Source organism: Lissotriton vulgaris, chromosome 7 (assembly GCF_964263255.1).
Source record: "Lissotriton vulgaris chromosome 7, aLisVul1.2, whole genome shotgun sequence".
In the NCBI taxonomy this organism is placed as follows: Eukaryota; Metazoa; Chordata; class Amphibia; order Caudata; family Salamandridae; genus Lissotriton; species Lissotriton vulgaris.
This window is the reverse complement of record NC_141695.1, coordinates 422,259,063-422,284,000: the sequence shown is the minus strand read 5'-3', so window position 1 is coordinate 422,284,000 and position 24,938 is coordinate 422,259,063. Positions and strand designations below refer to the sequence as shown.

The window sequence follows — 24,938 nt, the reverse complement described above, 5'->3', positions numbered from 1 at the left end:
ACGAAAAAAGACTAAATTCCAGGCTTGAAATTCTGTATACCTTAGCCCTCCACATCTCAAATCTTGGAGGCTCCGGGCGTAGCCAGTCCCCCGCTATACATAATCGGGCTATAGTCATTGCAACAAATAAAACATATCTGTACTTCTATAGGCTTCCCCCTTTGAAACATCCTGCCCCATCCCTAACAGCATCAAGGCAGGGGTTATGCAAACAGGTGTCTCTAATATGACAGATAAGAATCGTTCCATGGCTTGTATGAAAGGAGACAACTTAACACAAGAATAAAAAATATGATCTATATCCGCATCGGGTGAAACACATCGAAAACATTTGCCATCATATCGACTACCGCATTTTTTCATCCGCGCAGGTGTATAATATAACAAATAAAGTTTTAAAAAATTGCACTTGTAAATTTGCTGACATAAGAACTTCCCTAGCTCTTGCAATCGCTTCCTCCATTGATATATCTATTTCATTTTCACCAAGAGTTTCCGCCCAGTATGCCATATGTATTTCCAAGTCATCCTTCTTTCTTGAATTTAAGATTTTATATAGCCCACCAATTCTACTTTGAGCCTTTAGGGCCTCCATCAAAGGGTTAGATAACAGTTTCAGATTTTTATTAACTAGAAAGTCTCTAATTTGTAGAAATTAAAAAAACTGTGTTGGTGATATCCCATAGACCTGTGAAAGTAATGAGAACTGTTTGAGCATTCCACTTTGGTCATACAAGTCGCCTAGCATCTTAATCCCTTTAGCCTGCCAGGCCCTCGCCACACTATCACCACAAATAGATGGGAGCAATTTTATCGCATTTAATGGGGTATAATAAGTTAAAGTTCCTAAGTTAATTAATTTGCGTGCTTTTCTTCCAAATATTACTGACTGCTTCTACCGTCTTGAACTTAGTTCTTTTGTAGTAGCTCCATTCTATCTCCCTAAACAAACTCCGATTTGCTGCCGTTCCCAGGGTTAGATGATATATAGAAGTATTGGAGCTTGATGTTACTAAATTATCTCCCTCTTTACCTCCCATCAATAGAATAAGCATCTGTTGGAGAAAACAGACGTAATAATATAATAAAAAAAATCAGGGACTGATAGTCCCTCCCCCTGTCTTTTGGTAGTGTCAAAAGCCGCATAGCTCTACGCGGTTTACCAGGAGGTGATATGAATCTTGCACACAAAGCCTGAAGTTGCTGAATTTGGGCTGGTAATATTTCTAATGGTAGTGATCTAAAAAGATACAATACCCTTGGCAATACATTCATTTTTAATACGTTGGTTCGGCCAATCAAGGTAAAATGTAGCCTCCCCTACTTCTCTAAGGATTCCGCTATATTTCTGTATAGTGAAACCCAGCTAGCCGAAACTACCTCCGACATTGCTGCCCTTATCTTAACCCCCAAATAGGTTGCTTCTACAACTACTCTAGGATCCCTTTGTAGTCACTGCAATTTCGTCAGCGAAGGCGAAAACAATATGAGGGATATTAAGCACCCAGAACAGTTTAATAGCCTCGCTACTAGAAAGCATACCAATAAAGGGGTTTATATATAATGTGAAAAGAAGAGGAGAGCAGGGGCACCCCTGCCTTGTACCTCTAGTTATCTGCACTACTTCTGAAGTTGCGCCCATGGACGCTATCCTGGCAGTTGGTGCCTCATATAGAATTTGCAATGCAGTCATAAATTTCCGGGAAAATCCCATATTTTCCATTAATGTCCATAAATATTGCCATTCCACACGATCAAATGCTTTTTCTGCATCAAATAATATCAACCCTAAGCTGCGTTTCTCTACCTCAGCTATATCAAACAGAGTAATAACTTTGTTGATATGTGCCACTGTTCCTCTACCTGGAATTAAACCATGTTGATCGTCAGATACTAATGAAATAATGACTTTAGATATCCGATTTGCTAAAATTTTTGAATGAATCTTCCCATCACAATTTAAGAGTGATATGGGACGATATGACCCCGGAAGATCAGTCTCTTTTCCCTTCTTGCTAAATACAACTATAATAGCTTTGTCTCATGATTTCGGTGCAACCCCGATTTGAGCAGCCCTAAATGTATCAAGCATAGTCTCTTTAAGTTCTTCAAAAAACAGTTTATATATTTCCCCTGGTAACTGGTCAGGACCTGCTGCTTTCCCCATTGCTAACGTTTTAACTGCAATAGCTAGCTCCTCTTTTGATAGAGGTGCCTCCAATAAATCCATCATTAATGGGTCTAGCTTGACAAGTGTTCCTAATATAGTAAGATCTACCTCCTCCAAGCCGATTTGTTCCGTCTTATACAATTCTGAGTAAAAGTCATGAAAAATAGCCAATATATCTTGAGGTTCAGTCTTTAAAATTCCTTCTTTGTCTTTCATGGATGATATATTACGACTAGCATCCTTCATACGCAACTTTAAGGCTAGGTGGCGGCCTATTGTTTCACCATACTCATGGCAGATCTTACGTTGTGCCAAATATTTTCTTGCGTTTTCACTATCCTATACTCCCAGTATTTTTGCCCTTTTCTTTGCGACCTCAACCTCTAATGCTTTCACATCGCCCTGGGTAGCTATCCCCCTTGTTAAGTTCTCTTCTGCTTGATATAGCCTATCCATATCTGTTTTTACCTTTCTTTGCCGGGCAAGCCCAAAGCTTAAAACATCTCCCCTAAAACAGGCTTTAAATGTATCCCAGACAATATTAATTGGAGCAGAATTTGTGTTGCTAACAAAAAATTCTCTTATCCATTTCTTCATATGGTCTCTAAACTCTTCATTAAGGCATAATTTTCGATCGAAGGTAAATTTTCTAGTTGTAGCCAATACCCTCCAACCCGCAATTGACAAGACAATAGGTGTATGATCAGATGAAATATTGGGAAAAATCTGCATTTTCAATTTGGCTAGGTTTGGCACTTCTACAAAAAAGTAGTCCAGCCTAACCTTCTTTTGATGGGGATGGGAATAGAAGGTAAAACCAGGATCCGTTGGAAACCGGGTGCTCCAAACATCAACCAACCCATAATCTTTTAACAAGTTGAAAAGGGCTCTACAGATCGGTGGTTTCCGGCCTTTATAAACCTTCGCTCTCCCAACGATATCATATGTTGTTAAATTAATGTTCCTGTCCCCACAAATAATCAAGGGGGTAGCCCAGGCTGCTAGCTCGCCATGTACTTGCTCTAAAACCCCTGAGTCATCTATATTAGAGCCATAGATGTTACATATTGTAAAGTTCCCGTGCTGCCCTCCACATTCAACTATCGCCCACCTACCATCCTACCATTTATATCTGTTAATTTCCTTCGTACCGTAACTGTATTCTTTTTTGCTAAAATAGCTACCCCCCCCCCCGAGTCATACAAGATTGTTGAGATGAAGCTAAAATATTGAACCCCAATTCTGCTAGTAGTTGGTTTGTTCCAAGGGAGATGGGTTTCTTGTAAGCAGACCACATGAGAAGCGACATGGCGCAACTCAGCTGCTACTCTTCTACGTTTATTAAAGTTGTTTAGCCCTGAAACATTTAACAAACATATTCGGAAATCTCTAACAGTAGACATATGGCTCAGCTAAAGTCCCCAGAAATGACCCCATTTATCCTTAAAAGGACCATATAGTAGTCTTTTGTCAAATTGCCTACCATGTTTTTTATTAATTGTCTTTCGAAATCCATATCATCTTCAAATACAAGAGTAGATTTTTTACCCCATTTTAAGCCCACCACCAAACCCCTCCACCTACCCATCCCTCCCTCTGCCCATCTACCCCCTTGCCCACCCCCCTCCCTTCCCAATAACGAGGCCTTTGGACTTATGGTCCTAAAGATGCAACTGGTGATTCCCCGCGCCCCCGCAAAACCTCAACTATGCAACACATACATTTCAATAATTAGGGCGGAATCCTTCCTTCTTGTTTAGAGAGACCTTGTCCTGAACAAGAATTATGTGCCCAATACATGGTCCCAAAGAAAAGGAAACATGCAACAACTTTGGTAGCTTATAACAAAGCAAAAGAGGGTTATTAGCACACATTACCATCTGATTTACTTCTGAGACTAACTACCCCCCAGGATTTCTTCTTTCTACCCCTCTGAATCGTTTTTTAGCTGGTTGGACTACTAATCTTGCTTAGAAATTCCTTAGCCTGTCCCACATTTGTAAAAAATTGTGTTTTCTCTTTGTAAATAATCTTCAACTTTGCGGGGTTGAGGAGAAACACTTGAGCTCCCTTGGCCTGCAGTGGAGTAATTAACTGTCGAAGTTGCCATCGGTTATCTACCGTATATTTAAAAGGGTAGGCAGTGGTCATTGGGACCACTGCCTGCTCATAAAATTTTTTTTTCGCTACCATTCACAAAGATCCGGGCACCCCTTCCCATTTGCAACTGATTTACCACCTATTTGAAGTAGGTGGTAAACTGCAATTGTTTTGCGACTGCATTTTGGTCTGAAAACAATCGTACATGCCCTTACGCCTCACTATTAGGAAGGGACGTCCTTAGCACGCCCCTTCCTAATAGTGACTCGCAAAGCCTATTTTGCGAGTCAGTATTAGGTTACCAACTCGCAAAATAGGGTAGTACATTGCATAAGAAGTTTTAGTGGTTGCAAACGGCCCAAGTGTCCGCTTGCGACCGCAACAAACGGTCATATATGTGCCCCTTAATGACAAAAAGTTGTTTTCTTGAGTGTTGTATTGGAATTGCCAAACGTCTCAGTACATTGTCCTCCTTTTGTATATTAGCAAACTTCAATGAAGAGCGATTGAAAATAAATATTATTTATTGTCATTTTTTCCATTCTGGCATTTCAAATATTTCAAAACATTATACCTTGGAATTGTTGTGGGGAGGGAGAGTCCGCTTTAAAAGTGATTGACCTCGGTCAAGGTCCACTCTCCCCACAGATCTCCTGTGCCATCTCTTGCCTCCAGACCCTGAACTCCTCCTTGGGAGGTTCGAGGCTGTGGTCCGCTCCTGTGCCTGCTGCCCGCTCCAACTGGGACCAGACTGCCTGCAACCACCATAACCTTTTTCAGCCATTTTTTTTCTAAATTTTTCCCTGTTGTGCCATTGTTATTGTGCCTGTGTCTTGCTCCAATTCCACCATGGTTTATGTTTTCTCGTGCCTGCCAGTTCCTTTCGCCTTTTGCTCCTGCTACCCCTATGGCCCCTCCCCCCGGAATTCCCAGTAGGCATTCCTCCCCACCGGAATTCCCCCGCTCCCGCCTCCCAGCCTCTCCTCCCTCCCACCTCCCCTACTTGATGGTGATTGTGCAGCGGGCACACCGCCGGTGTGCCAAAGGCTCGCCTAAGTCAAGCCCATCTGCACCCGTCCGCTGCCAACGCCAGGAACCCTGGACCTCCCACTACCCATAGCTATGACACCACCACCATCCTCCCCCGCACTCAACCCTGGAAGACTTAGAGAATGCCAACAGGCCTCGCCGAACACTACCCACAGCCAGTTCTCCTGCCTCCAATGCCGCCAGAGCCTCACTGCCACCCCAGCCTCCAATACCTCTGTCGCCAGCACTGGCGACACCCTAAAATGCATCCTTCTCAACGTATGCTCCGTACACAAACACGCCGTGTACACAAACACACCGTGGAAATCAGAAACCTACTTCACTCTCTTGCCCGACATCGCCTTCTTCACAGAGACCTGGACCAAAGCATCCTCCACCCAGACATCAACACCGCCATGCCAGACGGATACAAGATCCAGAGGAAAGACCGCCCCAACCACCCAGGAGGGGGCCTCGTCATCGCCCACAAGAGCACCCTCCGCCTCACCACATCCAGCGAAACCTTCCCCTCCGCCGAACACCTTCACTTCCAGATCCAGAGCACACCCAAAGCCACACTCAGAGGAACCCTCGTCCACAGACCGCCCAGCCCCGAACACCCTTCATCGCCACCACCATCACTGACTTCATCGCACCCCACTCCATCGCCTCAACAAACTACATACTCATTGGAGACCTGAACTTCCACCTCGACAACCCCAGCAACCCCAACTCCACTATCCTTCGTGAGAACCTCACCAGCATTGGACTTAAACAACTCGTCAACAAACCAACCCACGGAGCAGGACACACCCTCGACCCCATCTTCGCAGCAGGAAACAGCATCCAATTCAGCCACACAAAGCAGCCGCCATGGACCGATTACCACTGCGTACACTTCGCCATCCACAAACCCAAGGCACCAAAACCAGCCCCACGCCCACCACGAAGGAACTGGATCAAGGTTACCGACGAGCAACTTAACTCCACCCTCACCCGAGACAACCACACCTGGGTACTCGACGCAGCCAGAGTACTCCACACCTGGGACTCCGACTGCGCAGACGAGCTCGCCCGTTATGCAAACCCCAACAGACAACACCCCAGGAAACCGCCTGGTTCACCACCGCTCTCCAAGAAACCGAGCGCACCTGCAGACGCCTGGAGAAGAACTGGAGAAACACCAAGACAACCGAAAACCACATCATCTACAAGGATGCCATGACGGACTACCACAACCACCCTCACCCGAGACAACCAATGCAGCCAGAGTACTTCACACCTGGGTCTCCGACTGAGCAGACGAGCTCGCCCGCTGCGCAGCCCCAACAGACAACACCCCAGGAAAGCCACCTGGTTCACCACCGCTCTCCAAGAAACCAGATGCACCTGCAGACGCCTGGAGAAGAACTGGAGAAACACCAAGACAACTAAAAACCACATCACCTACAAGGATGCCATGACTGACTACCACAACCAGATCAGAACCACCAAGAGGAACTTTATCCACAACAAAATCCTGGCCAACTCCACCAACTCCAAGGAACTTTTCACTGTCATTCAAGAATACACCAACCCACGCAGTGAAGCCACAGACATCACCCCATCCAAAGACCTCTGCGACAAGCTTTGAACGTATTTCCACCTCAAGATCAAAAACCTCTACAACAACTTCATCGACCATTCACCAGGCGCCACAGATGTCCCCCGCCCCCCAGAAACACCAGCCATGCCACCATCTCCAACTGGACACCGCCTCGACCATGAAAGGCATCCACTTCTGGCCCCCACCGACCCCTGCTCCCCTCACATCTACCACAGAGCCGCTGCCGCCATCGCACCCGAACTACAACACACCATCAACACCACCTTCAAAACTAGCTCTTTCCTGATGACTGGAAGAGCGCAGAAGTCAGACATCTGCTCAAGAAGCTCACAGCTGACCCCGCCAACCTCAAGAACTATCGGCCCACCTCGCTCCTCCCCTTCGCAGCCAAAAATGCAGAGAAAAACAGTCAATAGGAAACTATGACATGATTCATTGAAGAGAACGCCGTCGTAAATCCATCCCAATCTGGATTCCAAAGCAACCACAGCACAGAGACCACCCTACTTGCCGCCACAGACGACATCCGCACCCTCCTGGACCAAGGCCACTCCGCAGCCCTCATCCTACTCCGTCTCCCACCGCACACTAGTCGCCAGACCACACGACAATGCAGGCACACAAGGAACAGCCCTGGACTGGATCCGACTTGTCCTCGGAATCCCCCGACACAAACACATCAGTCCACACCTACGAAGTCTCCACTGGCTCCCCGTGGAGAAAAGAGTTACTTTCAAAATCTTCACTCCCACCTACAAAACAACAGACCCAAATACCTCAACAACAGAATCAACTTCAACGTACCAAAAAGAAACCTCCAATCTTCCAACATCGCACTGGCCAAAACCCCCTGCCGCCACAGAGCCAGAGCAGGCAGAAGATCCTTCTCTCACACTGCAGCCAAGGCATGGAATGAGCTACCGGCAGACATTAGACACGCCCCCTCCCTGAACACCTATAGGAAGACCCTCAAGACCCGGCTCTTTGGCTAAACAGATCTGCGTACCCCCCCTCAGCGCCTTGAGACCCTCACAGGTGAGTAGCATGCTTACAATTCCCTGATTGATTGATTGATTAGTATTAGTTTGTATGGTTATTTTTGTTGTTGTTGTTGTACATTCCTTGCATTTCAAAATTAGAAATACTAATAGAGTTTAACAAGTTGCAGATCACAACAATAATGCAATTTTCCCCGTGCAGGGAAGAAAATAAAACAACAGCACCATCCCACTTTCATGATTAGGTCGAGCCTAGAAAGCATTTGCACTGTCAGGCAATCAGTTGTATGTACTCTGTGGGGCTTGACTCATCCCACCGCTTTGGATTGGCTTTTGCTGTGTCACTCAAAAATCGTAGCCTGCTAATGGTTAGTGCATGTCCCACTTTTTCTAACAAGTTAACTCTTGTAGAGTATTGCCGCGTAAGCGAGCAGCAGCGTGCACAGCAGCTGCTGCGGAGAGCCACCCGCTTTGCTCAGACAGCTCTTTTTCCAAGGCGTAAGTGTTTGTATGGCCGGAACACCAGTGCTCGAGTTTTGAGTGGCTGTTGGTTTCTGGTTTTTTTTTTATCACATTTCCAGCAAATTCTACAAGTCAGAATTATTCTATAAACGGTCCAGTTCTTTTCGTGCATCCAGCACCACCATGTAAAATGTAAGCTGAAGAAGTGAAGCTCAGTAATAATTGGTAATGACAAGCTGAGTTACCAAATATATTGTTCCATATGCACCTACCATTCAGTATAACTGTACAGCCATGTGCTCCTACAAAGCCACCGGGCTGCAGAGGTGCCTGCGCTGCTCCTAAACATGAGAATGTCCACAACCACAAGCCCGCGCACGGAAGTGTGTTTTGTGGGCGGCTCTAGATTTGGAACTCTACCAATGAGAATTGCAGTCCCGGGGGGGGGGGGGGGGAAATGTGCATTCGAAGGTGGGTGGTCATACAGTTACTTGGAGGAAAGATCTATTTAAGACAGGGATAAGCCCTGCAAGTCATTCCTTAAGTATTCTTCCTGTCAATCAATGTAAACAAACAAATATTGCTTCCCTTCTCCTGGCCTTCAATTGTTTAGAACAAAAGTAGCAGGTTAATTACACACAAAAGGGGCCATGCAGCTAGTCTCGAAAGCGTTAAAAAGAAAAGCGTGCAATACAAACAACCTTGCTTTGCAGAGAGAGAGGGAACACCTTATGTTGATTTGTAAAGCACACTTGTCACAAAAGGGTATGCAGGCCAGTGCTATAAATGGGCCGGTACTCACCGGTACTGAGTACCGGCACTTCTTCATTTTCTCCCCTTCAATACCGGCACTTTTTTCTAGAAGAAAGAGAGTACCGGTACTCATGGGGATCGGACTTTAACCGAGGCAGCGTGCTCCCTTTATCCCTCAAGTTATACCAGGGCAGCACCTTTCAAGCACTGCAGAGAATCAATCAATGGAGCTCGTCACCATGACCCAGCATGAGCTGCTTTGTAAATCAGAGCAGGGGGTGTGTCTGCTGAGTCATTTGCTTATCCAAAGATCTTTCCCAGGGGGGCTGTAAAATCTAATGGGTGGAGGTGGGAGGCACCGTTCAGGACCTAACAAAAGAACCTATGGGAAGGCTTTTACAGTCGCCACACATCTGAATTGCTTTCTTGCATACTTCCACTTCCACACTCACCGATTCCTATTTCATCGACCTTGGACAGGCCTTAAGACCAATCAAAAATGTGAAGATTGGCACCTGGTTCCTCAGTACAGACGTTGTTAGCTCTGGCCACAACTCTGGTTTACAAATGTTCCAGGAAAGACTTGTTTATTTATTTTATGCGTTTTTATATAGCGCGGACTTTACCTGAAGGTGTCAGAGCGCTTCACAATAGGAACAGCAATGATAAATAAGGAGAAATTTACAAGTGAACAAATTACAAAAGCAAACGTTAAGTTACATGAGGCAAAGGTGACAATTGTGAGCAAACAAAATACAAGAAGTAGCAAACTATACATTACAGGAGGAAAAAGTGATACGTGTGCAGGTTACAAAAGCATACAAAGTACAAGTAGAGGTATAGTACTGCAATAAATGGCAGACACTCCAGGACAAGAACAAACGTTACATGAGGCAATGGTGGCACTTGCGCAAGTATCTAAAGCAAACAAAATGTAAGAGGTAGCAAACAGTATGTTACAAAAGAAAAGTGACGTGTGCATGTTACAAAAGAGTACCAGTACTGGACAGATGGTTCAGTGGGCTGTAGGCCACCGGTTCGATTTAAGCGATACAAAAGGGGATGATGGACGGAGCGTTTGAGCCAATCAAAAACTCACTCCCAGTCAACTGATCTGGGTTTAATCCATCACCATTCTTTAGCTCACTCAGCCACCCCAGTTCAGACATGGCCATATGCAAATCACTCTGACCCTGTGACTCATGGGAACAGTCCAGCCCGAACAGTCAAGCCATGTCTTCCCTGGACCGGAAACAAGCATCCTGGGACTGGTTTCGGATTCATAATCCTCATCTATCAGCTATCTTGAATCCAGTGGCCAAGTGAGCAAGTGACTCACGTCTGAGCATACTCTGCCAACTTAGGGCGAACAAAGTAATACAAAAGGGGATGATGGACGGAGCGTTCGATTTAAGGCAGGCTGAAGCAGCATGTAATCCTTAGGTGGTTGATAAAATGCATGCAGATTTCGTGCATACAACCTTGGCACGGTCAAAAAGCTAACCCCGCCCCTTGTTCCCCTTAGCCCCGCCCTAAACTCCGCCCACTGCTCCTTTTGGTGAGCACCTGCACTTATTTTTTTCCATTTAAAGCACTGATCCAGGCTTTTGTTAAGTCATGAAGTGCAATGTTCATAGTTGACGACTTCATTAACTGTTATTTGGTCTAAAAAATAGAATGCATTTTATTGTTAACTTTTAGAATGGTGATGGTAGAATGATGTGAAATTATATTTCCCCAGGCTGTGACTAACTCGTGTGCAAACGGCGACATAACTGTCCAGCAGAGCTTGGGTGCCTCAGTGTGTCAACAAAGTAACTCCAATTCTGCATTTAGAAGGTTTGGTTGTATTGTGCCACGTGAAATGCACTCCCACTTCATTCGCAAACACGTAAAGATTTACACCTGCGCTAAAAGACCTTTCCGCCTCATATTACTAACCGCATATCCCGCCCCATTGCAGGAAAAATGCCATCTATTTTGTGGATGTCTGTTGACGGAGGTGCATGCATTTTCGAAAAAACCACAGAGTCTCTCGCCTGGTAATGTTTTTATAGTCATCATCTTTTAGCAAGTTCAGCTGGGCACTGTGACTCTCTCCAGAATTATGCTTTGCTAAACAGAGCATGCACATTCGTGGTGGTTTTAAGCTGCCCGTGTGGGTACACACATTAGTGCGCGGTGTCTGAAGTTGGTTTGATTGTATCAGATGTACACTAGACCACCACAAATTAGCCACCTCCGTTTGTTTTGCCTAAGCATGCAATCTGAAATAAACTGAGTATCGGACATTGCATCACCCACAGAAAGCACATAAGCAGTCGGAAGTCCTAAATATGTATGTTGATAAAAAGCAGTCTCTGAAATGACAGGTGACTGGAACTTTTTAATGCCGTAAAATGTACGCATTTCACATGCTTCTTTGAAAAAAATAAATTACCATGTATTGCCCATGTCAATGGGGGTGGCTTTAGATGTTCACTTGTTTTGCTTTTGCTATTATGTGCTATATGAAGATTGATCGCAAGAGAGAATAGGAAAATCGGGAAACAACTGGAAACATAGGCAGGAGAAGCACACACGTAGCTCTAAACTACTCAAGTACATGCCCTGCTTAACAGACAGTGACAGACTCGAAGTTCGGAAACAGATAAAGAAATGAAAAGATTATGGAATACCATCTCTACACGCAAACGTGCGACTACGGCGAAGATGGGAAAATAAATGTAGCTCTCGCTGCGCAAGAGGTCTAAGCAGGCGGGCGCTTGCTTACCTGGGGGAGAGTTCACCAAAACACGTCCTTTCTGCTTGCAGCGGCTGCGAAATAACACAAATCCGCGCAGAGAACCGAGCAGGCGACCTCTGACCTTCCACCGCTTCCTAGGAATGGAAGTGAGTAGAAAAAACCACACACACCAGCTCTTTCACAGGCGGAGGAGGCGGGGCTTCGCCGGTTGGACCAGGAGAACATCGGATAAAGAAGGAAGGAAACTTTTTTTTTTTCTCTCCCTCCGTCCCCCCTCCGTGACAGGGAAACTAGGCCAAAAATGCCGACCCTCCCACTTCAGGCGGGAGACTTTCTATTTATCAAAGCTTCCTCCTCCTGCCTGCGAACCCGATTCGAATCTGCTGGAAGCGAGCCAGGTGGAGCACAGAAACGTATCCTGAGCCAGAGCGCCTTGACCTCAATTCTTGGAGAGGTTGTTTAGCGGGTGACAGGCCTCCATGTTTAATTGTTGGTCGTTTTACATTGCACACACAAAAACAGAGCTTAAAACCCTGTTTTTGTGTGCACTATCTTATTAAACTGCAAAAAATGAAAGGCTGATTGCCTGTCACCATTCATATAAATAGACCCCTTGCAGATAGATTGCCTTCAATCTAAGTCAATAGGAAAAATGCATTTTCCGGACAATTTGTTTTTTATCTCTCACTTGCCTGCTTTGAAATGTTGGTGTATTTTAGACAGAGACTAAGAGTAAGAGAGTAAAGAAAAGGACACCACTTAAAAGAGACCAGGGCAAGGCCTCAGTGAAATTTGGAATACAAGTACCACCAGAAACAGAGCTGTGCTGTTGGCAGGGGCAGGGACCACCTAGGCCGCAGAGTGGGGCCTTACTAAACAGGAGCACAATAAATGGAGGCAGACACTAGCTAGCAGTTAGGGTCGAAGACCCCGAGGCGTTCTCGCGCCCGTTTATTTATACCTGGGGCGTGACCCGCCCTCAGGCTGTGTGCGTGCGTGCGTGTGTGGACGGGCCGGGTGGCTCCGTCAGTACATCCCTCCAAACTCACAGTTCTTTAGTCCCAATTACTTTACAGTCCCAGAGACGCGGAGACCCCATGCATAGTCCTTGAGGCTCTGACTGGGGGTTGGGTTGGGTCGGAGATTGTACCTCTGGCTCCGCGGCTCTGCAACAGACTCCTCATGTTCCGGCTCCACTGGGCTACTTGCTGGGCTTGTCAGACTGCTGCCAGGGTCCAAGGCCGGTCTGGGCACCGGTGTTTCCCGAACGGACGGCTCCGTCGGCGTCCCAGGGGGCGATAGGTCTTCGTCGCCTCCCTCGCCGTCCTCGGACTCTCCTTCCCTCTCAATATCTTCTCCAGAGAATCGTTTGAACCATGACACATTCCTGGTCACAGCCCTCCTGCCGTGTATGGCCGATACCATCGTGCCGTGGATGTTCACGACCTCCCATATCTCGGGTTCAAAAGTGGTTTGATATTTCCAGTTGTGTTGACGGGTCTTCAGTACCACGCGATCACCGACCACAAGTGGTCTGACCTGGGCACGTCGTGCTCGGCTGGCCCTCTCATTGGTACTTCTGCGGTTCTGGGTTGCCTCGTGGTCTAACTCGGGGGCCTTCCATGCAGGGCTCGTCGGTATACAGTCTCGCGGGTTTCTTCGAAACATGACGTGCGCCGGCGCACACTTTGTGGTGCAGTGTGGGGTTTGCCGATATGCGCTTAGGAACTGGGCCAGGCACTCCTCCGGGGCTTCTCTCTGCTCCACACCAATCTTAAGGGCTCGGTTCATTGTCCTCATAAACCTCTCTACCTCGCCGTTTGCCTGCGGCCACTGAGGCGTAATCTTCCTGTGGTTGATTCCTCTCCTGCTGAGGTATGTCTTGAAATCGCTGCCTTGCAAAGGCGGTCCATTGTCCGATTTAACCTCGTCTGGGAAACCTAGCATGGCAAAGATACGGTCGAGTGCAGGTTTCACGTGGTTGAACGCAGTGGATGGAATCACCTCGACTACTGGGAACTTGGAGCATGAGTCGATGAGCACCAGGGCCTGTCGCCCATCAGGGAATGATCTGAAGTCCATACTGATCTTTGACCACGGGGTCTCACACAAGTCCTCTGTGATGACGGGGTGTGGTGCTGGTTCTTGGCTGGTGATGGCACACGAATGACAGTTTTGGACTTCTGTTTCCACCGCATTGTCTAGTCCAGGGAACCATACCCGACTACGCAGGCGGGCTTTTGTCTTTGCTACTCCTTGATGCCCTTGGTGAGCGAGGCGAACTACTTCTTTCTGCAGGCTCGCTGGTATGACGATGGTGGTGCCTCTCAACACCACGCCATGGGGCCCCATGCTTAGTTCACTCTGAGCTCGCCACATCTGTTGCCGGAAAGTCTGTTCTTCCTGCGTGAGCGCTCCGCAGCCCTCTAGAAATCGCTTCCAGGAGTGGCTTTCAAGTGTGGCCTTTACTCGGCTGAGACATTCATCTCGTTCTGTGGCAGCACCTATCTCCTCCAGCGTGAGCGCTTTGGGACAGGCATCCTGGGTCAGTGCCCTGACGAATTCCTCCACGTCTTCTCCGTCTTCTAGCTCTGATGCGGTAGAGGGTTGCCCTGGGTGTCTTGACAAGAAATCCGCCGGGTTATCCGCTCCAGGGCGGAAGATGACTTCGAACCAATATGGTTGAAGCTGGATGGCCCATCTTTCGATCCTGGGTGGTGCCAGCCTGGCAGAGCCCCCGAACAGTGGCACGAGCGGCTTGTGGTCCGTGATGACTTTGATCTCGTGGCCGAACAGTTACAAGTGAAAATGCTGGCACGCCTACTTGATTGCGAGCGCCTCTCTTTCTATTTGTGCGTACCTCATCTCGGTCGGTGTCAGTGCTCGGCTTGCGTATGCGGTGGGAACCCATTCTTGGTTTTCTGTCTTTTGCAGCAGGACTGCACCTAGCCCCACCGGGCTGGCGTCCACGACAACCTCTGTTTGTCTGTGCAGTTTGAAGTACGCCATGACCTTGTCATCTATCAGGGCGTCTTTCACTGCTTGGAAAGCTTCGTCCTCCTTCCTCGACCATGACCACGGATGCCACGACTTGGTGAGTGTGCGTAGGGGTTCCGACAGGGACGCCAAATTAGGGATGAAACGGCCGCAGTAGGTGGCCATCCCTAGGAAGCTGCGGACTTCGGGCGCAGACGTCGGCTTTGGTGCTGCCCTGATGGCGGCCGCCTTCTTCGGGTCTACCTTCAGGCCGTCTCGGGAGAATACGTAACCAAAGAACTCCACCGATTCATTGTAGAAAGAACACTTCTCCCTGTGTAGGGTGAGGCCGTGCTCCGCAAGCCTCCTGAGCGTGGCCCGAAGGTGTCCGTGGTGCTCTTCAAGCGTTTTGGAGAAGACGAGGATGTCATCACTCAGGTTAATGAAGCCTGGAAGTCCCGACAGTGTTTCCCTGATTGCATTTTGAAATACTTCGGCGGCCGAGGAGACACCGAAGCTCAGGCGCTTGTACCTGCGGAGGCCTACGTGGGTCGAGAAGGTTGTGATGTTCCTGCTGTCCGGGTGTAGCTCGAGCTGGTGATATCCAGCATTGAGGTCTAATTTAGAGAACCAGCGGGCTCCATTTAAATCTGCCACTATATCGTCCATCGTTGCCGTGAGGTGCCTCTCCCTCTTGATGGCCTTGTTGGGGAGGCGCATGTCCACACAGAGTCTTATGGCACCTGGTTGCTTCGGCTTGGGGGCCACCACAAGGGGCGACACCCAGGGAGTGGGCCCTGATACTTTCTCTATCACCCCGAGTTCCTCTAGTTTCTTCAGCTCGGCTTCCACCTGCGGCCGCAGGTGAAAAGGAACCCTTCGATGTCGCAGTGCCGTTGGCTTCACCGTGTGGTCGATGTGCAACTTGAACATCTTCCCCTTCAGGCGACCTAATCCTTGAAAGAGCGCTGGGAACTCATCTAGCATGGCATCCGCGTGTCGTTCATGTATCTGGTTAGCGAAGAATACCAGTTGCAGGTCCTCCGCCGTGTGGCAGCTGAGGAGCGTGCCGCGCTTGCCACCGGTCACATGGAACTTGGTGTTTACCTCCTGGCCATTGCAAACAACTGTTACGTCAATTACCCCTCGCAGGGGTAGTGGATCATCGCTGTCATACGTGTATATTCTTGCCTTTGAGGGTGACAGTGGCGGTCGAGGGGACAGTTGCTAATACTGTACATTGTCCATCACATTTACCGATGCGCCAGTATCGATCAGTGCCTTCACCGGGGATCCGTCAATCTGAACCTCGCACATGGGCGGTGGCCTCCTCCTCGAACCTTCCCGTCCTACAAACGAGACAAAGAACACCTCGTCATCTTCATCGTCTATTCTGCAGGCCGACTGGGCGGCGTCACCATCGGGGCCAGGATCCTCCAGTGATAGTTGGCGCACCCCTTGGGCGACGCTTCTCCCCCTTTGGCCAGTCCGTCGATTGCCATTGCTGCGACACACCTTCGCGAAGTGGTTCAGTTTGCCGCAGTTTGAACAAGTCTTCCCTCTCGCAAAACACCGACCATGCGATGGGTGATCCATCCCGCAGTTCCCACAGGCAGAACGCGGCGACGTCGGCTGTTGGGTCTTTTGCGTGTTTTGGAAAGGCCTTCTGCGGAGTGCGTCAACGTGTTCCTCCTTCACCGACACGTGTTTGGCTGGAGCGGCAGGCCTATCAAGCGCAGCTTGCATCGCCTCTGCTCGGGCATTGGAGAGCTCATGTGACCTTGCTAGGACGAGGATCTCATCGCGACTGATCCGGGGCTGTCGTAGGATGAGGCGCCGCAGTTGGACTGATCTGCAGCCTTGTATAAGTTGTGTCCTGATTTCCAGAGTCCGGTCCGGTAGTTCGCAGGAGGTAGCCAGCTTGCGAAGCCTCGCATAATATTCATCGATTGACTCGCCCTCCGCTTGACGGGCCTGGCGCAGTTTGAACCACTCATAGTCTGGGTTGGCACGCGGGTCGAAGTGGCGATTGAGCGCCGTGACCGCGGCCGTGTAGTCCTCTTCGTCACCCCGATCCGGCAGGGTCTCGAACAGCTCGTACAGCTCGTCACCTCCGTAGCACATGAGTAGGGAGCGCTTCACTTTTGCGTCCGTCTCCCGCACACCTACGAAGTAGTGTTCTAGCCGCCCCAACCATAGGCGCCACCGCGCAGCCGCTGTGGGCGGATCCGCCAGCTCGCTGAAAGGTGGGAGCGGTGCGGCCATGGCATGTCCTGGCAGAGCGGGCGGGGCGTTGGCGACGGGGGCCGGCGCCTGTGCATTAGGGGGGGCCGTTTGTTGCTGGGCCGGAGCTTGAGGGGCTGGGGCCGGTGGAACCGCGTTGCCGTCCCCTTGCACGTTCATTCTCTATGTGCGGTGGCGCGTGGGCCGCGCGCGGACGCAAAGCACTGTGCGGCGACGTGCGTCTGTCTAAGGCAGTGTCTGCGAGCGTGTGCTTCCGCAGCTCCCAAGGGGGGTGTCAGGCGTGCACCCTCGCGTAGTGGCCGGTCACAGGTGGTCGTGGAATCTTGAGGGAGCAGTATCTGGACACAGCAGTAGTCCCAAATGCTTCCTGCAGTGGAAAACGGACTTCCGCGAGATGCGTGAGGATCGGCAGGGCGGGAAAACACGTGCCCGCGAAATGCGTGAGACAACGCTGGGGCAGGCAGTGCACATCCGTGAACGTTCAGCGCGGAGGCAGGGCACGCGTCGGGGGCCGATACTTCCCCCCCGGATGACGCTCTTCAGGCACCCGCGTGGTCTGGCGTCCGCAGACCACTCGCAGCAGCACGGACCCGTTGGGGATGGGGGCGTGAGGTGGGGGCCCCCTCCCAGGACACACGGCGGGCAGCAGCGGACAGCGACGTGAGGCCCCGAGGATGGGGTTGGGGGGGGCTCACCTGAGCGCCGAGGCAGGCGCGATGCTCTCTTCACCGGTCCGGCAGGGCTGACCAGGCCCAGGCAGCAGTGCCACCCACGTGGGTGACGACGTGGGCCACAGCCGCAGGCTCGAGCGCAGGCAGCGCGAGCGCGGTGCCCAAAACACCCCGGGACACAGCAGGCGTGTCCGCGGGGTGAGGTGTGGGCAGAGTACCCGCCTCGTCGCCAGTGTGCTGTTGGCAGGGGTAGGGAACACCTAGGCCGCAGAGTGGGGCCTTACTAAACAGCAGCACAATAAATGGAGGCAGACACTAGCTAGCAGTTAGGGCCGAAGACCCCGAGGCGGTCTCGCGCCCGTTTATTTATACCTGGGGCGAGACCCGCCCTCAGGCTGTGTGCGTGCGTGCGTGCGTGTGTGGACGGGCCGGGTGGCTCCGTCAGTACAAGAGCTACCAAATGACTCGATATCAACAGGACTTACCTTCTAAACTACATTCTGTTTACACCCCCCACACACAAATAATTACAGAGGTGTAACACAAGCCCCTGCAGCCCATGTGTGGCGTGGCAGCCATTGGGGGGGAACCAAACTTTTCATGGGGCCCCATTTCTGCCGGGACAAGAAATATATGTAGGATATGCGGGCCCTCTTCAAATCCTGCAGGGCAGAAAAGGGGGTTGGAGGGAACATCTTTATTTATACCACTGAATAATTACTTTCAGTTGGGATAGTCAAGTGGCGTAATTGAGATTAGGCAACATTACAACAGCCAGAATTATATAGATTATTTTAAAAAAACGGGCACAGGACAGGACAGGACATCACAGGGTCCTGGTGGCACCTGCTAACCTCTCCTGCATCACATCCCTCCTGCAAAGGTTACTAGGACAATGTTTGTTACCTGGTACTATTGGCTGCAGACCTCAACCTTCAATTAACTTATCAGTGCATTTTGGAAGTTCCGTTTCTAATTCCAAGTGTGAGTTGCCCAGCTTGTCAAGTTTTTTTGTTTTGCATTCTGGTACTTGAAGTACAGAGTCTATGTCAGCATGCACAAGACTATAATTATGACAACACAAAGGAAAGCAAGGATTTGTGAAAGGAAATCCCAGAAATAGGTGTGATGTGTCACAACAACATGGAATAATCTAGAAACTATCGCCTCCACTCTTCAGGAATTAGCAATTTTTAAAGAGAATTTTGATACCAAAGCTGTGATATGGCAGTGTTGCAAAGTCATCATGTGCCCTGGGCACCCCCCAACTTTTTACTGACTGATACTGGTGGTAACTGACTCTGACTGACCCTGGGCTCTGCCTAACCAGGCCCAGGGCCAGTGCTATGCTGAAAGAGACACATTTGAATACAGTTAAAACACCTACATACACTAGGGTGCACAATGGTATGGAGGGGTACCCCTCTGATTGGCATGACCTACCCTATAACCCCTAGTATATAATAGGGCAGGGGGATTGAAACTACCTAGAAGTCCCTAGTGCGCTAGAGCATGACAGTTTAGAGGCCAGCAGCTCCTTTTGCACTTGCATGTGTGCCCTGCTGAAGCCCGAGGAGAGTTTAAAAGCAGCCCTGGGTGCCAGCACTGCTTTAAAAAAAAAGTGTGCCCAAACTCGACTTTGTGATTTGGGGCACATACAAATGGATAACATACAGTGTTTTGGCATATTAGGAACCCCCAGGGTCTCCCCTAGGTGTCCCAGGGGTAGAGGGTCAGATATTTATAAGATACACCCTTATAAAATGAGTTTTATATGCCCTGGGTTAAGTGAAATTTCACATTTCACTCCCCACATTGTGGTAAAGTGCTGCTCAAATTTGACTATGATGCTAGGAGCACTGTGGAGGGAGGATCTGTCATATTTCTACAGATTCAGAACCCCTAAAGTCTCCCCTAGTGGCACATGGGGTGGGGGTCCTGTAGAAATCAGGGAAGTACTTATAAAATATGTTTTGTAAGCCCTAGTGCTGGAAAAATGGCCCAAGTCGTTTTCCCCATTGCAAATCCTAGGCCACATAGGTTAACATGACAAGAGGTTAGTAACTAATAATTCTTGATAGGAAAAGTCTAGAAATGCCATTCAAAGACTTCCCAGAATGATATTAATAAATCCAACAATATCATATTGTTAAATTTCTCCTAAAATGCACAGACAAGAAGTTATAAGACTTTCTTGGTTGTAGATCCAAATCCAGTTTTCCAGTGGTCTGTCCTGATTGGTCAGAGTTGAGTGGATTAGCCTGGCTTCTTTGAAGAGGCGATAAAGAGCCACTGGGGTTAACCAGCTCTGCTGGGAGGGCATGTGCTGCTACACAGGAATGCCAGAGCAGGGGGAGGAGTCGTAAACCATGGTCTTCAAAGGAAGAGGGATGGCCTCAGTGTCAGTTTCCACTAAACCCTTTTGACCCCAACCAGACCTAGGATTAGGGAAGGTATGGGCAAATGGTAGGGGGAGAGCCTATGGAAATAAGCCATCCAACGGGGTGTGTTTAGCCAGCTCTTGACTCTGCTGGAAAATCAGCCATTATGAATTTGGAAGAATTGGTGCAGTCTGGGACAAAATAATGGCACACTCTACAGGATGTGGTCATATTTTTGGGGATTTGGCCTGCTCCCATTGGTCAGCAGTGACCTACTGCTTGACCCAGAGAACTGGGAATAAGTATCTGAGAGGGGCAGAGCCTTCCAGATCTGCTGCTTGAATCTTACTGAAGCAGGACATTGCCAAGCTGAGAAGATTGCTGTGCAAAGATTTCTAAGGCCTGACCTCCGAAGACTGCACTATCTAAAACTACAGCCCTGTGGACTATCTTGCTGAAAAAAAACGAAAGAGTGGATTGAGGGAACTGAAGTCCTCAACTTTCAAGGACCATCTTGGAGTTTCCAGACCCTTGGAGTGAGTTTGAGACACTTTGGGACCCCTTGAGGAACTTCAGGAAGAAGTACAATAAGTTTGGAGAACTTTGGAGCAACTTTGAAAAAAAAAAGCTCCATAGAAGGACCGACTCAACCTGGCCAGCCAGGCCGCCTGCCTTCCACCGCGAGCCGGCCAAGTCATCCAGGGTCGTCCCGCTAAAAACTCCATTGGTCCAACTTCCAGAGTTTGACTGGGACTAGAAGAAATCTGAAGCCGGCGAACCTTCACTGGATCTGGCTACCTAAAGGGCATCGAGAGACCCTGTGAGAAAAAGCTCCAGAAAAGTTTCGAAGTGCGCTCGTAGAAAAGGTGACCGGAAGCAACAGCGTACGCCAAGCCGCCTGTCTTCAACCGCGTGTCGGCTTGGACTCCTGGGTTGCCCTGCTGAAGCGCTGAAGAAAGAGTTTCTAAGTCCGCTTGAAGAAAGGTGGCCAGGAGCTCGTCGCAAGGCAATCTGGCGAACCCTCACCGAATCCAGACTAGCTGGGAGCTTCGAAGGACCTCGGGGAGTAAAGCTCCAGAAAAGTTTCTAAGTCCGAAGGTAGAAACTGAGACCAGGACCTGCCGCGAGCTGAAGCCACCCAGGGCTCCATTGTGGTCGGCCTGAAACTTTGACTTTGACCTGGTCTATCGCAAGCAGGTATCCCAATATGGTGCTATAAGCTTCTAAGTGCTATATTTTGCGAAATCTTTGAAAATTCATATCTCTGGTTCCCTACATTGGATTTTTGTCGTTTTGGTGTTATTTTTAAGATAAAAATATTTCCTATTGTTATAAATTGGTGTTGGATTTTTATTATGTGTTGTGTCTTTTTATTTACTGAAATTGTGTTTTTAAATGCTTTACATACTTGTCTTTGAAGTTAAGCCTGTATGCTCTCAGCCACCTTACCAAGGGTTGAGCATAGGAGTAATTTTCTAAGACCTATGCTGAGTCCTATCATGTGTTAGTGGCCTTATTGCCAGTGGCAGACCTACTTTTGGCCCTACCAATAACCCACTTTCCAACTAGCAGAACTGCAAAACTTTTAAAAAGGGAGGAGATGTGGCCACTTGGAAAAAAACTGTAACTAATAATATCTGATAGAGAAGTATTTCAAGGACTGTGGACTCACAGCAGTGCCCTTCCCCTGTGGGAGCTTTCCCTGAAGTAACCCAAAATTTACAGGCTCAGCTCAGTTACCACACAGGAATGTTGTCTCCCAGGGAAGAAAGAGCACACAGCTGCAGGCACAATGCAGAAATGCGATCAGGTTACACAACTCTTAAAGGTGTTAAGATAAAATATCTGTTTCTCAAATTACAAATCTTATATTGAAATTGGCATCCAGGCAGCAGTACTCACACATTTTGTAGTTCCGTGCATGAGTAATTCAGCACATCCATATTTCTTTGCATTGTGAGACTACCATTCCTCTATATAGATTAAAAATCAGGACAATAATGCACTTGTAATACAGTGGAGGGGATATCCGCCATATTTGTGACAGAACACCTTGTCGACTACACTGTAAGTCTCTTTATCTGTAGACAGCAAACTACTGCCAAGATGATATATTATTGGATTTGACTTTAGGCAGGAGAGCTGTACGTCAGGTGGCAAGATCTGCAGGTTTTGGCAACAGACAGAACATCTGTCTCTCTGATTACACAGAATTAATGTGTTCCCTCCTCCAGTAGTAGTGCGATCTCTCTAGTGACTCAAACATTATAAATACAGACATCAGACAGCAGAGTAATGTCACATGCTAATGTATCTAACAAAAGGACTATTACTCAGGTTAGACATATTTAATGGTCTAAGGCAGTGGTTCCCAAACTTTTGACTCCTGAGGACGTCTATTGAGTCACTACTGGAAGCCGGGGACCTCCAAGCAATTTGTATGATTTACATTTCGAACATTAGGACAATCATTTGAAAGAAATAAACACATGTGCACACCAAACAAATTCTCGAATTGCTGAAGATTTTAGCATTTTATATTGAAAATATTTGCATAGATCGAAAAAGTTGTAGTGGCAAGGTTGGTGCTGCATCATAGCGGCTAACTTTTCAATGTTTGTTTTTATTTCACAGTGCGAGAATCCAAAGCAGCCGTGAAAAGTGTTGTCAAATCAGTTCCCGTATGGTACACATCAAGTGCACTGAGTGAGCCTGAGTACTACAAAGAGGCCTTTGTGGGGCTCACACCCCTTGAAAATTTGGGGAAAATGATTGATTGTATTTGCTTTTAAAGCACAGTAATTGATGACCTTACTGTGTAGATGGATACGATAATCTTTGTTGGGGCTCTCCAATTATTCCCTCTTTTTCACCCTCCAACAGGGCCTTTTATCTCTCCATAGCCCCTCTGTCACATGTATTTCATTTATTTTATCGCACCTCTCATACCAGTGTAGGGTGTCAGAGCACTTTACATCACACACATACGAAAATGAATCATACATGTGTAAATCAGTAGGAAATGTTACATACGGCAAAGTGTAGGACAAGGTCTAGGAGTCACATGTCATCCCGACTGGTAGGCATTTTTTAAGAGTGCTTGGATTGGAGATGCACAAACTCAGGGTTCAGAACATGACACAGTGGTATGCATTGACTTTAATATTAATAATTTATTTCTACCCCAACAAACATTTTTTAGCAGCTTCAGGATAATGAAAAACTGGGAAAAAACATAACCTTCTAAGTTGAACCATGCAGTTTGCATGCAACTCTTTGATGGCAGTTCATAGCTCACTGTGCTAGATTACGTTTGTAATTTATGAACATCACAGTAACAAAAGAATCTCTGTGACAAAAGCCGTAGCCCACTGAGCTATGCACATAAAATACTGTTTTTTTAAATACATGGTACACGTTCTTTGAAGCAGGCATATTACCCATCTGCGCTCCCTTAGCTGAGTCAAATCTGCCACTGGAGAAAACTCCCATCTTTCTGCAGCAGGTACTTTAATCACTGGTAATCCTGACACTTTTATTGTTTCCCAAAAACTGCTGATTCTACAAGGAACTTTTCAGTGCTTTTAAAACTGCTGCCTGTGGGCCCCATGGGAATGTGTCACAGACCCCCTGGGATCCGCAACCACAGTTTGGGAACCCATGGTCTAGGGTGTTTGGCAGCAAAGCTATCCCTCAAGTTAAACAGACGCCGGGTGGAGCTACCTCGCAAGCTAAAGGGGAGATGGGCTATGGATTTCCCTCCTTGACCATCACCTACCCAGCCGGTCTTTGGGCAAACTCTCCTGTGTCTCTCTACTGGACCTTTCTCCCTACTCCTCTTCACGGTACCCCTACCCCCTCCTCTCTACTCTTCTCCTCTTCCCTGCTATTGACTTTTGCCCTCACCCGTCCTTGCTCATAGTTCCCACCCTGTCTATCCACTGGACTTTCTTCTGTGAACTTTCCTTCATCAGTTGAGACCTAGCTATATGACTGATGCCCGATGGAGCTACCTGTTTAGCTATTGGGGTGATGGTCTGTGGATTCCCTTCTCGGACGTCACCTACCCAGTCGGTCTTTGGGCAGGCTTTCTTTTGTCTCTCCTGCTGTCTTTTCGTCTCTCCTGCAGTCTTTTCCCTTATCCTCCCCTTTACACTTCCCCCTTCCCCCCTCTCTATTTGTCTCACCTTTCTTTCCTCTCCCAATTTGTTGCTTAATTTTTGACGTAATGTGTATTTGATTCCATTCTCTGTAACATTGTGTAGCCTAATGTGAAGTGCTCTGATACCTACGGGTCTAGCCAGCACTATATATAACTCATAAATAACGTTCCTCGGAATTTCTGTTGGACCTTTGACGACGTCCCATGGGCGTCAAAACTGTTTGTTCTCACCTCGATGCACGAGCAACCTTGGCTGATGCCCTGTGGAGCTGTCACATGCAGCTAAAGAGGAGTCTGGCCCTGGTTTCACCCCCTTGGCTGTCACCTACCCAGTCGGACATCTGACATTGTTTTCCTTTTTTCTCCTGTTGTGTATTCCCTCCCTTCCCCTGTGACTCTGATTTAAGGGATGTAACTATGTAACCTGTAACTCGCTGTAACTCATGTAAAGCGCTCTGATACCTCCGGGTCTAGCCAGCGCTATATATAAAACTTTTCAAATAAATAAACAGGCTCTGACATTAGAAACGTGTAAGGAAATGCCTGTTTTGTTTGGCCACCCCCAGGTGTTTTGACTGGTGCTGTTAATTTGTTTACTCTAAGAGTGCATGGAGGCCTGCTAACCAGACCTTAGTGCCAG

The 24,938-nt window shown here is 48.2% G+C and overlaps 1 protein-coding gene across 2 annotated transcripts in view; it reads right to left on the bottom strand.

The window, feature by feature from the left end:
- LOC147701777 (sulfotransferase 2A1-like) overlaps positions 1 to 12,249 on the bottom strand; it is a 106,372-nt gene extending 94,123 nt beyond the window's left edge. The window contains exon 1 of one of the 2 annotated variants that reach the window (XM_086930403.1): positions 11,892 to 12,249. The gene's annotated coding sequence lies outside the window, so the exon portion shown is untranslated. The remainder of the gene's footprint in view (positions 1 to 11,891) is intronic. The other variant, XM_086930404.1, reaches the window with a different exon arrangement.
- Positions 12,250 to 24,938: the final 12,689 nt, after the last annotated feature.